Genomic DNA, 14,624 nt, shown 5'->3' with positions numbered 1-14,624 from the left:
AGGGGCAGCCCATGCCTGAATGGCTTCCACTTTGGCAGGTTCTGGCCTGATATTAACACTCCCCACTCTGTGTCCCAGGTAGGAGACCTCTGCCCTACCCACCTGATATTTACTGGACTTAATGGTCAACCCTGCCCACTGTAGTCTGACCAGCTCCTCAGTGACATGCTGAAGGTGCTTTGCCAGGAATGACTGTAGATGTCAATATCAACCATGTAAGCAAGGGCGAAATCTCCTGCTCATGCTAGGATGCAATCTACCAGCCTCTTGAAAGTCGCTGGGCTATTTTTCATCCCAAAGGTCATCTTCATGAACTCATATAAGCTGAAAGGATTCACAAAGGCTGACCTGTGTCTAGCATTGGGAGTCAAGAGCACCTACCAGTATCCTTTGGTAAGATCAATAATGTTGAGATACTTAGTCCCACCCAGCTGCTGTAGGGCTTCTTCTGTCCTAGACATGGGGTAAGCATCTGACTCTGTGTGACTATTTAATTTCCTGTAGTCCACACAGAACCTGGTGCTGCCATCCTTCTTTGGTACCAGCACTACTGGGGAGGCCCAGGGACTGCTGTACATCTGGATTACCCCTAGTTCCAACATTTCCTGTATCTACTCCATCTGAGTCTGTTTGACCCTCTCTGGCACTCTCTAAGGGGCCTGCTTAATAGGCCTCTGGGGTCCTGTATCCACATGGTGCTGCATCAGGTGGATGCACCCTGGTTTTCTAGTGAACATGTCCCCAAACTCCTGTAACATTGCTTGGATTTCTCAAACTTGGGTAGGGGATAGCTGCTGGAACATTGCTACCCCTTCCACTGAGGTGTCAGTCTGACCCTCATTGTAGAGATCAGTTACCAGATCCCCCCCTTCAGACTCCTCCTGCAATCCACTGTAAATACTTAGCACCAGGGCCTCCCTATCATGGTAAGGTTTCATCATGTTCACATGGTATAGTTTGTGCCCCTGCCTCCTGTCTAGCATTTCTACCAAGTAGTTAACACCACTGACCTTCTTTATCACTTTGAAGGGTCCCTCCCAGGCTGCCTGCAGCTTGTTGTGTCGGAAAGGAATGAGAACCATTACCTGCTGCCCTACAGCATACTCTCTAGCTCAAGCATTCCTGTCATACTAAACCTTTTTCTGCTGTTGGACTTGAGTTCCCTGAGCCTTGTCCTGAGATTTAGGACATATGCCACAAGAGACTCCTTGTGGGATTTACACTTGCCCTCCCAGTCATCATGAACCATATCTAGAGGTCCCCTCACCCTATGCCCATATAGCAACTCAATGGGTGAAAAATCTGTGGATTGCTGGAGCACCGCTCTGTAAGGAACAACAGATGGGGCAAATATTTGTCTGACTCCCTCTTAAATTAGACTGCAAATGCCCATAGCATGGTCTTTAGTGTAAAGTTTAACCTCTCTACCAGACCATTAGGGGTCCCTATCAGCATCTTGAATGCTGACAATATCGAATTTGATATTGTTGCATCGAGAATGCCAAAAGGGCAGAACGTCGAACGGGTAAACGGAAATCTCTGTAAGGGGAGATTTCTGTTTACCTCATTGTAGCGCGGTCTCGGAGTTGGTATATTTAAGTAGCGGGGGTGTGGGGGGTGTAGCCCCCCATGTAGGGGTGCAGGGGGCTTGCCCCCCTGCCTACACCCTTTAGTTTTTTGAGGGGGTCATTTTTTATTGGCATTCGAAAATGTAATAGGTCGATCATTTCAGTTCGACATTTAGTGATTCGACCTATTACATTTCCGAAATGCTGATATAGACCCACCATTAGTCTGGTGATGGTAGGTGTGCTGTTTAGGTACCTCACCCCACAGTGCTTCCACACACAAGCCAGCAAGTCTGACATGAAATTGGCATCTCTGTCAGTCAGTATTTCTTTTGTGAAGCTTACCCTGCTGAAAATCTCTAACAAAGCATTTTCCACCTTTTCTACCTCAATCGAGGAATGAGCCACCACCTCAGGGTATTTGGAAGCATAGATTACTACCACTAGGATATACTTCTTCCCTGTGGAACTTGGGGTACTCAGAGTCCCCACAATATCCATAACTACCCTATGAAATGGTTCCTGAGTCACAGGCAAAGTCATCAAAGGAACTTTCAACTTGTCTCCTGCCTTGCCTACCTTTTGGCATTGCTTACAGGTCCTGCAGTACCCTGTTATATCTCTGGAAATCCCTGGCCAATGAAAGTTGTGTATAATACATCTTTTTTTATACTATAAACCCATATGACCTGCAAAAAGAATGTCATGGGCTATGATTAGAAGTAAAACAAAATAAAGAGCCAGCACTCAGAGGCAACCAATATGTTTTATTCGGCATCAAACCTGCTTCAGTGATCTTATATTCATAACTCAGGAATAGTATTTATACATATTTTATGTCCTCAATTGTGACATCAATTCCCCTATTTAACTAATTAAGCCCCCAAATACATATAAGGCATTATATTATGGGGGACAGGCATGTTGGCTCGCATCCTTGCGGACATTGTGGTTTGTGCAAACATATGTTTAAAACTACATCTTTTAGTAGCAAAAATACTGGTCAACTTTTTGAAATTAAATTTTTTGGGAATTGCAGCTTTGACTGGGTAGTATATTTGGCTACTTGCCAATGTTCTGCCTTTTATGTGGGGCAGACCTCTAGGCAATTAAGGTGTCGTATTTCGGAACATCTGAGTGACTTACGTCACAATAAAATGACTAATGCATTATATAGACACTGTCAGTCACATAAAACTGCCACTTTTGTATTTGTTATTATAGATCAGGTCAAGGGAAATGGATCAACCAAACAGGGCTGGCATACTATATTGACTCAAAAAGAAAGAAAATGGATCATTAAGTTGGGCACTTTATTTCATCCAGGATTCAATGACAAATTATGAGTTTTTGTTAATTATGTGTATTCATTATTGATTTTATATGTATTAATAGTTCACCTGGAGTTCATAAACTCAAATGCCATGGAACAACTAGTCACCACCCCCACAAGAGGAGAAAACATACTTGATCTCATCATCACGAACATGGGATCAAAATGTTCAACACTGGTGAGATCAGATCATAAACAAACTTCTCAAAAGCTGATTTTACACTTCTAAAAACTAGTGTGGTCTCCAGCCAGTGGTAAACATTACTCAAACCGCTGAATCACTTACAAATGCCTTCTACCAGCACCTACAGGACTGCATGGATCAGGCAATCCCAAACAAAACAAAGACTGGTGGACCCCAGCCATAAACAAGCTCTACAACAAAAGGAGGAAGTTACTACAAGATAGAGCAAAATGTAAGACACCTTTGATCATTATAAGTAAAAACTAAGAGCTCTCATAAAATCATCCAAGGCAAAGACTCTAAAGACAATCATAAGGCCTTCTTTAGCTATGTTAGAAACCTAGGAGGAAACTCCCAGATATGCTCAGAATTAGTTCAAAATGATGTGAAAATTACTGAACCTACACACATTGCTAACATACTGGCTGACAGGTTCAGAGAGATATCTATTCCAGAGGATTGTAGCCCCAAACATCTCGTGAGAACTGCCCTCACTAAGGCAAAACACAGCATCCATGGGAATTAAACCCACAGTTAGGACAGCTGTTTAATCTTAGCCTCACCTCCAGGATCGCATCAAGGAGTGGGGCGACGGCGACTGTGGTCCCACTTCATTGCCTCCACAGACCCTGAAAATTACCGCCCATTAGCTTGACAAGTCTTATCTGCAAAGCCATGGAGAGGATCATAATGGAACTCATAAATAAAGACATAGGAACTTGCAGACTTTGGATCCAACCCAGTTTGGCTTTGTCAAAGGCAGATCCTGCCTCTTAAACTTGGTTGACTTTTTCGAGACAGTCACCAAGGCCATTGATGGCAGTCCATACAGCCTAAAAACTCATCAGCTTGAATGTAAACCCATACATCACAAGATGGGTTGCAAACTGGCTAAGTGACAGAACCCACAGGGTCAGAGTTGCTGGAGCCATGTCAGACTCAAAGCCTGTTTCTGAAGTACAAGCAAACACAGGAGGGTTAGACAAAGTTTGCAGATGACTGCAAACTGAACACATCTGACACAGATATCCTCCAGAAGGGCCTCACAGAAACGGATAACTGGTGCCAGAGCCATGGCCTGAAGTTAAACGCCAAAAATGCATAGTCATACCCAAACAAGGTTATCCCTAGCTACCATATAGGTGGCAATCCACTGAGCACAGAAAAAGTCATCAAAACCTTCTATATGATCATGAAGGATTCACATCTAGATCAAGGAGGTCATATCTGACCAGACACCTGCTGCAGCTTGAAGGCCCCAAAAGTTCCTCACCAAAAGGATAAAGGGTCTCATAAATATGTCTTATGCTGCCCGACTGAAAGAACTCCAGCTCTATTCAGTCTCATAAGGCCATGTCAAACCCAGATTTGATGAATATGCTTCACCTCAAAAAATCTAGATCCCTCAGAACCACAAGGGCGGAGACTTAAACGGACAGATTCATCACCCAGAGACTCCCTATGCTGTGGAACAAAATCACTGGCCTTGTTCAAGAGGAATCTTGACCAATGGATGGGAGATTGCAGATATTACTTCAGTGTCACTGCTTGACAGAGGCACAGAAAAATGATAGACATATTTTTATTCAACTAAAGGGGGTGGAAAAAGCCACATAACTATGGGCTAGGCTTATAAATGCCCTTGGGCAGATAGCCTAGTATGAACCTATGAACCTATGAACCTATAATATGTGGTTAGCTATATACATATTTCATCTGAAATTATAAGAATATTGTTCAGTTTGTTAAAATGCTTTATATGTATTTGGATGTTTAATTAGTTAAATGGGGGAAGTGATGTCATAATTGAGGATATATAATATGTATAAATACTATTCCTGAATTATGAATGCAACATCACTGAAGAAGGTTTGATACTGAAACCGGTCTGAAGGAAGAGAAGGAATAAAACATATTGGTTGCCTTTGAGTGCTGACTCTTTATTTTGTTTTATCAAGGTTGGTGATGCCGTCCACCAGTCTTACTTGCTAGCTTTTCTTGAGGCTATGATGTGCCAGTTGGTAGGCTCTGGGCACTACCAACTGCTGTATGCTTTCACCCTCTAGCCCTCACTCAAGAGTCCACTCTCTATTCAGTAACCCTTTGTCCCAGTATACAGATTCTCCTTACCCTTGAGAATCTGGTCCCTCCCTGGCTACCTCCCTCAGGCCTTGTAATGTACTGTCTGATGGCTGAGTTCATAGGTTCATAGGTAGGTACTAGGCTATTGGCCCTAGGGCCTATATAAGCCTAGCCGAAAAGGTACCCTGGGTTTCGCCACCCAAGAAAATTATTTTCCTGTACCCCTGTCGAGCAGAGCTACAGAAGTGATCCCTGGGGTGAATTTCCTATCTCCCATCCAATTATCAACATTTTTCTTGAAGAGTGCTAATGATGAGCTTTGCTTGATATAGATTAGTAGTTTGTTCCAGAGTATGTGAAGTCTCTGGGACAAGAATCTATCCCTCCAGGCTCCCAGCATGTTTTGCTTATTGTTGTGACAAGTATGTAGCTAGGAGGGATTTGGATTTCTTTAAGTGGAGCATGTCCAACAGCTCTGGGTTTGACATAGCTTTGTATGTTAGGCAGAGATTGCCTCTGAGTAGGTGAGATGCGACGGAGTAAAACTGGAGTTTTTTTGAGATGGTCTGCATAGGGCATCTGTTTGAGGCCAGTAATCTTCTTTGTGAGGTATTTCTTCAGCCTTTCTAGTTGTTGTAGATGTCTTGTTTGGTACATACCAAAAGGGGCATTGTACTCTATAATGGGTCTAATGAGTGACATATAGAGGGGAACAATGACCTCTTTTTCCCTAGATGAGAAAACTTTTGTGATGAAGTGTGCAACGTAGAAGGATTTACTTACTACTGTGGCAATGTGATTATCAAAGGAGAGACTACTGTCCACCTGTGTCCCAAGGTCTCTTATCACACTTTCAGTGTTAAGTAGATTACCGCCTATGTGCTAGTTCATGGGTACAGAGTTTTTACCAAAATGGATGACAATGCACTTTTTGGCATTGAGCTTGAGGCCATAGCTTTGACATCAGGCATCTGTCTCAGTGAGGTCCTTTTGTAGGATGTTTACATCATTAGGAGTTTCGATTATGGCTCCTAGTTTGCAGGTATCTGTGAACTTCATTAGACAAAGACTTTCTGTGTTAGCCTGTACTTCTGAGAAGTAGATACCAAATAGGAGAGGACCCAGGACTGAACCCTGTGCTACTCCACTTGTCTCTGATCTGAAGTTGGATTTGGAATCTGCTACTTTCATAGTGTGGGTTCTGTCAGTGAGCCAGTTGGCAACCCATCTTGTGACATAGGGATTTATACCTAGTTTAGTGAGTTTATCTATAATTCCAGAGTGGGGGGATGGTGTCGAAAGCCATGGTGAGCTCTAGATAGGCTGTGCGAACCACCTTACCCTCATCTATGGCTTTGGTGACCGCTTCAAAGAAGTCTATCAGGTTTAGGAGACATGATCTGTCTTTGACAAACCCGAACTGGGTGGGGTCCAGAGTTTGGAGAGTACCAATGTCATTGTCTGTAAGTTCCATAATGATACGTTCCACAGCCTTGCACAACAGGTTCATCAGGCTAATAGGGCAGTAGTTCCCGGGGTCCGTGGTGGCTCCTCCTTTGTGGAGTGGGATAACCGTCACTGTGCACCATTCAGTGGGTACAAAGCCTGAGGTGAGGCTATGATTGAACATGGTCATTAGGTGTGGGTGCCAGTTTGTTCTGTAGTTCATGTAGAATGCAGCCTGGGATGTTGTCGGGTCCCATGGATGCTGTGTCCATGGCTTTGGAGAGTGTAGTTTTTACCTTTGCAGCCGTGAGTACAGGAATTTTGCATTCTTCTGGTATAGAGATGGGCCCTTTGGGGGAGAGAGAGGGGTACATTTAGCACTTAACCTATCTGCTAGGATGTTAGCAATATCGGCTGGTTCTGTATATTTAGAGCCTTTGTGCTGTAACTCAGAGCAGATCTGAGTGTTGCCATTGAGATTCTTGACATAGCTATAGAATGCTTTGTGGTTGTCTTTAGAATCAGTGGTGATTTTGTTTTCATAACTAGCTTTGGAGGATTTTATGAGGGATCTCAGCTTTTTACTGAGCCTGACCAGGGAGTTCCTCCAATCATAGGATTTTACTCTTTTTTGCAACAGTTTCTTTCATCTGTTGTAGAGTTTGTTTATGGCAGGAGACCACCAGATTGGCTTCCTTTTTTTGGAGGATAGCATCTTGGTTCTGTTAGGGATTGCATGATTCATGCACTCTTGTAAGTGCTAATAAAGTGCATTTGTATAGGATTCAGCAGTCGTACCTCTATTGTCCATCTGCATGGATGTCGTGAAGTTTGCCACTTCTGTCTTAAGAAGTGTGAAGTTGGCTTTGGAGAAATTTTTTTACGGTGGTTTCCCTAATAGGAGTGGGGGTGGGATGTGGATGTCTAGGGTGATTAGCTTGTGTTCAGATCTGACCAACAAAGGATTGGCCTCTGGAGTGGAACACTGGTTGCCCATGTTGGTAATGACCAGGTCTAGGATATTGCTGCCCCTGGTGGGGGTGTGAATAAGTTGATCCAAGGCATTGGAATTTTATGAATTCCAGAAAACGTTGAGCAAAGGAGTTGGTACATGAGTAGTTTTCCCAGCTAACGGTGGGGTAGTTGATATCATCCATTATTAGGGTGTTAGGTTGTACCCTAATATTTTCCAGTTTATCAAGAAATGAAGAGTGGGAATCCTGGGGCATGGTGGGGGATCTGTAGCAATGCAGTTCAATTTGTATTGCGGTCTTACCCAGAGTTAGTTGCACTTGGATAATCTCAGATGCATTATGCTGAGCAACTAGCCTGGAGGTGTGGCTATCCTTATAGAATATAAACACGCCTCCGCCTTTAGTGCTTTGGTCCAGGTTAAGTGGCCAAAAGGTGTGGTATGAATTATAGCCTGGCAATGCAGGGGTGCTCTCTGGAGCCTTGAACCAGTCACTGCACAGATGTCGGTGTTTTCCATTTTAAGGAGTGTCGCAACTGAGTGCATTTTGAGGTTTAGACTTCTAGCATTGGGTAGCATTACCCTCAGATTTTGCTTGCTTGTACCTGTTACAGTGGTCAGGTAGTCATTTGAACCTTGCATAAAAAAGGCACTATAGGGGTGGCAAGAGCCTTAGCCAGTATCTGGAATCCCAAGATCAACAGGTGCAGGCCATCTCTGGCAAAGCATTGTGTTCTGTCGATCATGTCATCCCGGGCAGACAGATATTGGATGCCCTTAGAATGACACCAGTAGCTTAGCCAATTGTTGAAGTCAATCATTTTGTCCTTGAACTATGGTATAATTCTGGGTGATGGCAGAATGCTACTCAGGGCTAGGGTCATACCTGCCTGGGCAACAAGATAGGACAGTGCCACCATGTCTCTTTTCATGTAGTCCAGGGAAGTATGTCTCAGGTCATTCACACCAACATTGACAATGACATAGTCTCTGTAAACTCCCAGCTTCACCTTCAGTCCCACTGCTACAGGGCAGCATCCTCCCTGAAGTAACCACCACATTAGTCCTGGCTTCAAGTGTGCAGTTTGTCTGGGTCCCCCAGGCTACCAGACCTACATGTTTCTCTACAAGCCTGACTGCATGTAACTGCATGCACACAAGGTGCTGCATTATTAAAATCAATCCCTATCAGGACATCTGCAGGGATATCCACCAACACACCTACTTGCTTGCTTCCTTTTCCAGCCTCCCAGTCAAGGTCAAACTTAGCCAAAGGTGCTTAGAATGGGGTCCCTCCTAAAGCTCTGACTGGAGTAGATTGCCCAAGCAAGTAGAGCTCCACTTTAACTACTGTAGGCTTCACAATGGTTAGGTCAGAGGCTGTCTCTCTCTCTTAGCAGTGGTCTTTTCCCATCCGCTAAGACAGGATATAACCTGTTTTTGTAGTTTGGCACACTTGTTGTCTTCTGACAACTTACTGCTGGCATTCTGTCACTCCCACTCACTGACTCTCCCACCTTTTGTTCCCCACCTTGCCTCAGTAGACACCTATATGGTACATGGCAACACTGTTTGCATTTAAAACATTTAATCCTTGATACTGGACATGTACCTGGACTAGTGGTTTCCGCTGCTACTGATGGACTTTGCTAGGGTGGTTTAGGCTGCCCACTATGGGTTCCCTTAGACCCATGAGCAGCATTGGGTATCCCTTTCCTGTACAGTGATACCCTGCCTGCTAGATATAGGTCTCATTTTTCTTCCAACTCATCTGCAGTATTACATTGCCTATCTGCCAACCAGATTCTCACATCCTCAGGCAAGGTGCTAAGAGTTTGTTCCCTCACCAAAATGTCTGCCAGCCCTTCAAAAGTGGTGACCTGACACCCACTCACTCATCTATGAAAATAAGTGCTTAACTCAGCAATATGTTCATAGGTTCATAGGTTCATACTAGGCTATCTGCCCTAGGGCATTTACAAGCCTAGCCAGAGTGTGTTTGACTTTCACCAGCCATTTTAAATGAGTTTTGCTATGCCCTTTTTCGAGGTTAGTATACTGTGTCTCTGTCTAACAGTGACACAGAAGTGATACCCGGAGTAAATCTACGATCTCCCATCCACTCATCATGATTCCTCTTGAAGAGAGTCAATGAGGGACTCTGCCTAACCTGGACTGGGATTTTATTCCAGAGTGAAGGGAGCCTCTGGGTTATGAATCTGTCCCTCCAGCATGTCCTATTTATTTCAGTGCTGAGGTTCAAGTCTCGAGCACGTAGCTCGATGGGATTTGGATTTTCTGAGGTGCAGCATGTCCATTAATTCCGGGTTGGACATGGCTTTATACGTCAGGCACAGATTGCCTCTGAGCAGGCGGTATGCCACTGAGTAGAGCTGGAGTTTCTTTAACCGGGCAGCATATGGCATCTGTTTGAGCCCTTTGATCCTCTTGGTGAGGTACTTTTGGGGTCTTTCCAGTTGCTGCAGGTGTCTGGTAAGGTACATCCCAAAAGGGGCATTGTACGCAATTATGGGCCTGATGAGGGATGAGTATAGAGGCACGATGACCTCCCCTGATCTAGATGTGAATCCCTTCATGATTAGGTGGGCTATATAAAATGTTTTTCTAACCACTTTGGCCACATGGTTGTTGAATGAGAGATTGCTATCAACTTGGGTCCCCAGGTCCCTAATTACTTCTTCCGTACTTAATGGATTACCATCTATGTGGTAATTTGTGGCCACTTTGTTTTTGCCGAAGGGGATGACTATACACTTTTTGGCGTTTAGCTTGAGGCCATGGCTCTGGCACCAGTTGTCTGTTTCTATGAGGCCCTTTTGTAGGATGCTTGTGTCGGCTGGAGAGTCAATTATGGTGCCCAGTTTGCAGTCATCTGCGAACTTGGTCAGCCACAGTCCTTCCGTGTTGGCCTGTACCTCCGAGAAATATATACCGAACAAGAGAGATCCCAGGACTGAGCCTTGTGGGATGCAACTTGTAACTGGTTTGGAGTCTGACATGGCTCCAGCAATTCTAACCATGTGGGTTCTGTCTTTGAGCCAGTTTGCAACCCATCTAGTGACATAGGGGTTTATATTTAAGCTGGTGAGCTTATCTATAATGCCCGAGTGGGGTATTGTATCGAAGGCTTTTGTGAGGTCCAGGTAGGCTGTATGGATCACCTTCCCCTCATCAATGGCCTTGGTGACTGTTTCAAAGAAATCGACCAGGTTTAAGAGGCAGGATCTGCCTTTAACAAAGCCGAACTGGGTAGAATCTAGTGTCTGTAGGTCCCCAATATCATTATTTATGAGGTCCATGAAGATCCTTTCCATAGCTTTGCAGACCAAGCTAGTCAGGCTTATGGGGCGATAGATTCCAGGATCCGTTGAGGCACCACCTTTGTGGAGAGGGACCACTGTTGCTGTACGCCACTCTTTGGGTACATATCCTGTAGTAAGACTGAGATTGAACAGTCGTTTTATGTTTGGGTTTAGTTCTTCTTGGAGTTCATGTAGGACGCAGCCCGGGACACCATCTGGTCCCATTGCTGCTGTGTTTTTTGCTTTGGAGAGGGCGGCTCTTACCTGAGCATCTGAGATGTCAGGGGGGCAGCACTCTGCTGGGATAGATATTTGCCCTTTTGGTGGGAATGGGGGGGTAGAAGTTTGCACTGAACCTGTCAGCTAGGATGTTGGCAATGTCTGTGGGTTCGGTGTATTTTTTGTCATTTTGGACTAATTCTGAGCATATCTGGGAATTCCAACCCAGGTTCCTAACATAACTAAAGAAAGCCTTGTGATTATCCTTAGTGTCCTGTGCAATTTTTCTCTCGAAGCTGGCCTTAAACGTATTTATGAGTGCCCGTAGTTTTTTGCTAATACTGATCAGAAATGCCTTCCCTTTTTGGGATTTTGCTCTATCATGTAGTAGCTTCCTCCTTCTATTGTATAGTTTGTTTATGGCTGGGGTCCACCAGACAGGATGCCTGCCTTTGGAGGATTGGGTCTTGGTTTTGTTTGGGATTGCATGATCCATGCATTCCTGAAGGTGTTCATAGAATGCATTTATAAAGGATTCTGCGGTCTGGGCTGTATTTTCCACAGGCCTGGGGGCTTTGAAGGATTCCACCTTGGTTTTGAGGAGTGTGAATTTTGCTTTAGAGAAGTTTTTCACTGTGGTTTTCTGGGCAGGGGCTGGGGTCGGGATATGAATATCTAGTGAGATTAGTTTATGGTCTGATCTTACCAGTGAGGGATACACTTCTGGTCTGGAGCATAGAGTCCCCATGTTGGTGATGATCAGGTCCAGTATGTTTTCCCCTCTTGTGGGAGTGGTAACAAGTTGTTCCATAGCATTTGAGTTTATAAATTCTAGGAACCTTTGGGCTAGGGTGTTGGAGCTAGAGTAATGCTCCCAGTTTATGTTTGGGTAGTTGAAGTCGCCCAATATAATGGTGTTTGGAGAGACCTTTATATTTTCCAATGTTCTCAGGAAGGCCGAGTGGGGTTCCTGGGTTTGGGAGGGTGGTCTGTAGCAGGCTATAAACTGGAAGGCAGTTTTACCCACTGTTAGTTGCACATGGATAGTCTCTGATGCTTCGTGCTGTGCCACCAACCTGGAGGTGTGGATATCTTTGACGAATATTGATACTCCCCCTCCTTTTGTGGTTCGGTCCAGGTTTTGGGGCTGAAAAACATGGTATGAGGTATAACCTGGTAGTGCTGGGGTGCTCTCGGGAGCCTTGAACCAGGTTTCTGTTACTGCACAGATATCGATGTTCTCCATGCTAAGGAGAGTTTCCAGTGCATGCATCTTGAGGTTTAGACTTTTGGCATTGAGTAGCATTACTCTTAGTTTCTTATCCCTTGTGATACCTATGGAAGTGGGTTTGTCTTTTGAGCCTTGCCTAAAAAAGGCACTATGGGGGTGGCAAGAGCCTTTGCCAATATCCGAAAGCCCAGGGGTGACAGGTGTAAGCCATCACTAGCGAAGCATCGTGGCTTGTCGAGCATGTCATCCCAGGCTGGCAGGCATTGGATCCCCTTTGAATGACACCAATACTTAAGCCAATTGTTGAAATTGATCATCTTGTCTTCATATTGTGGCATCATTCTTGGTGAGGGTAAGATGCTACTCAAGGTCAGGGACATACCGGCCTGGGCTACATGCTCAGAGAGCTCCTCTATGTCTCTTTTCATGTAGTCCAGGGAGGTACGTCTCAGGTCATTCACACCAGCATGGACAATGACTAAGTCATATTTGTACTTGCCTTGGAGTGACCTGAGTGCTTGTGTTATGTGGCAGATCCTAGCGCCCGACAGGCAGCTCACCGTGACCTTCTCCTTGTTCAGCCTGGTGAGCCAGGACGTCAGTGTGCCTGACGATAGAGTCACCTATTACAAGTGTATCAGGTGTGTTGTTTAGCCTTAAGGGCTGTGACTGTTCAGCACACTGGCTTTGTGAGGTATGTGTTGCACGTGTTTTGTTTTGGGGTAGCGGTTGCTTGGGTGTCTGCTTTGGAGGTCTCTGTTGCTTAGGCAGATTTTTATTTAGAGCCTCCGAATATGTTTTTGTGTGTTTATGTGTTTGGTTTGCTGTCATGGTAGGTCTGTGTGAGACTGGAATTGTAGTGAGTGTGGTTTCCTTCTCCTCCTGACTGGTTACGCCAGTACTGAGTTGAGAGAGCTTAGCCTCCAGTTTGGCTATATGGTTGCATCTCTCACATGTGTTGGAATTTGTTGGGAGGAGGAGAGGGTTGTCTGTGTACGTGAGGCAGTTGTAACATTGCATCAAGATTCCCAGATTCACCAGCTGGACCAGAGAGGAGATTGACAACTGACCTTTGGACATGCTAGAATAGTATTGGGAATTCCTTTATAATTGAAAAAAGGGCCAATGGGGAACAAGGTACTCAAGGGGAGTTTGTGAGGGTGTAGTGCTTTTAATTTTTTAGTGCTGACTTATGTAATTGCTTTAGTGAGCAAGTGCCAGGCTTTAGAGTAGGAATAGGGTGTTTATTATGAGAACTAGATCAGTTGTAAGGGAGAAAGTGAAGAGCAGACTTTGTGGAGCCGAGAATGGTTTAAACCCAATTAAGCTGTGTTGCCCGATGCTGCTCTATGCGCAAAATCGCGCAAAGACAAGCTAAAGTGGATTTTATACAGGGGGGACTTGAAAGAACTAGAAATTGGCCCAAAACGGCCAAAAGACTACCAGATTCTTGTGCTGGGAACAATTGTCCAGGGATAGATAGACTGCTCTAAGCTCCCCACTGCCACTGGTGAACAAAGAAGCCTCCCTTTATCCAAGAAAGGAAATGGGCAACACAGGAACTTTCCAAAAGTCCAGAATACAGCAAAGCCTGTATTTGGACTACTCTAGGTCAGGAAAGACGGGAAACAAGGATCATTTTTTTTTTTCTTTTTTGTAACAAACAGCAGGAAAATGCAATAATTATGTAACACAGGCTAGCACACTTGAGTGTGTAGCCTCAACAGGTAAATGCAACAAACAGGGCAAACTTTAAAAGTGCAAGAGCAAAAACAACTTTAAACAGTTTAAAACAGTTCAAGAAGCAGAAATACTTGCAGTTTAGCTAGATCGGACAGTCGCCCAGGTAGTAGCAGCAAAAAAAAACACTTTTATTAGGTTAGCAGTCGCTCTTTTAGCCTCTCTGCTGCTAGCACCACTCTTCAGGACCACGAGGAGCTTGGTTGAGTAGTAACAAGCGCAAAAACCATGCCAAAGTGGGTTTTATACAGGTGGACTTGAAAGAGCTAGAAATTGGCCCAAAACAGCCAATAGACTACCAGATTCTTGTGCTGGGAACACTCCTCCAGGATAGATAGGCTGCTCTAAGCTCCCCACTGCCACTGGTGAACAAAGAAGCCTCCCTTTATCCAAGAAAGAAAATGGGCAACACAGGAACTTTCCAAAAGTCCAGAATACAGCAAAGCCTGTATTTGGACTACTCTGGGTCAGGAAAGACGGGATGCAAGGATAATTTTTTTTTTCTTTTTTGCAACAAACAGCAAG

General features: G+C 44.6%; 1 protein-coding gene across 2 annotated transcripts in view; it reads left to right on the top strand.

Moving 5' to 3' along the window:
• GRIK2 (glutamate ionotropic receptor kainate type subunit 2) overlaps window positions 1–14,624 on the top strand; it is a 3,358,677-nt gene that overhangs the window by 2,615,639 nt on the left and 728,414 nt on the right. The gene's annotated exons all lie outside the window — the stretch shown is intronic.

The sequence above is a fragment of the Protopterus annectens genome, chromosome 1.part0 (genome assembly GCF_019279795.1).
Source record: "Protopterus annectens isolate FY-2018-M chromosome 1.part0, PAN1.0, whole genome shotgun sequence".
Classification (NCBI taxonomy): domain Eukaryota; kingdom Metazoa; phylum Chordata; order Ceratodontiformes; family Protopteridae; genus Protopterus; species Protopterus annectens.
The sequence above is the reverse complement of the archived record's forward strand: the minus strand, read 5'-3'. Positions and strand labels throughout refer to the sequence as shown.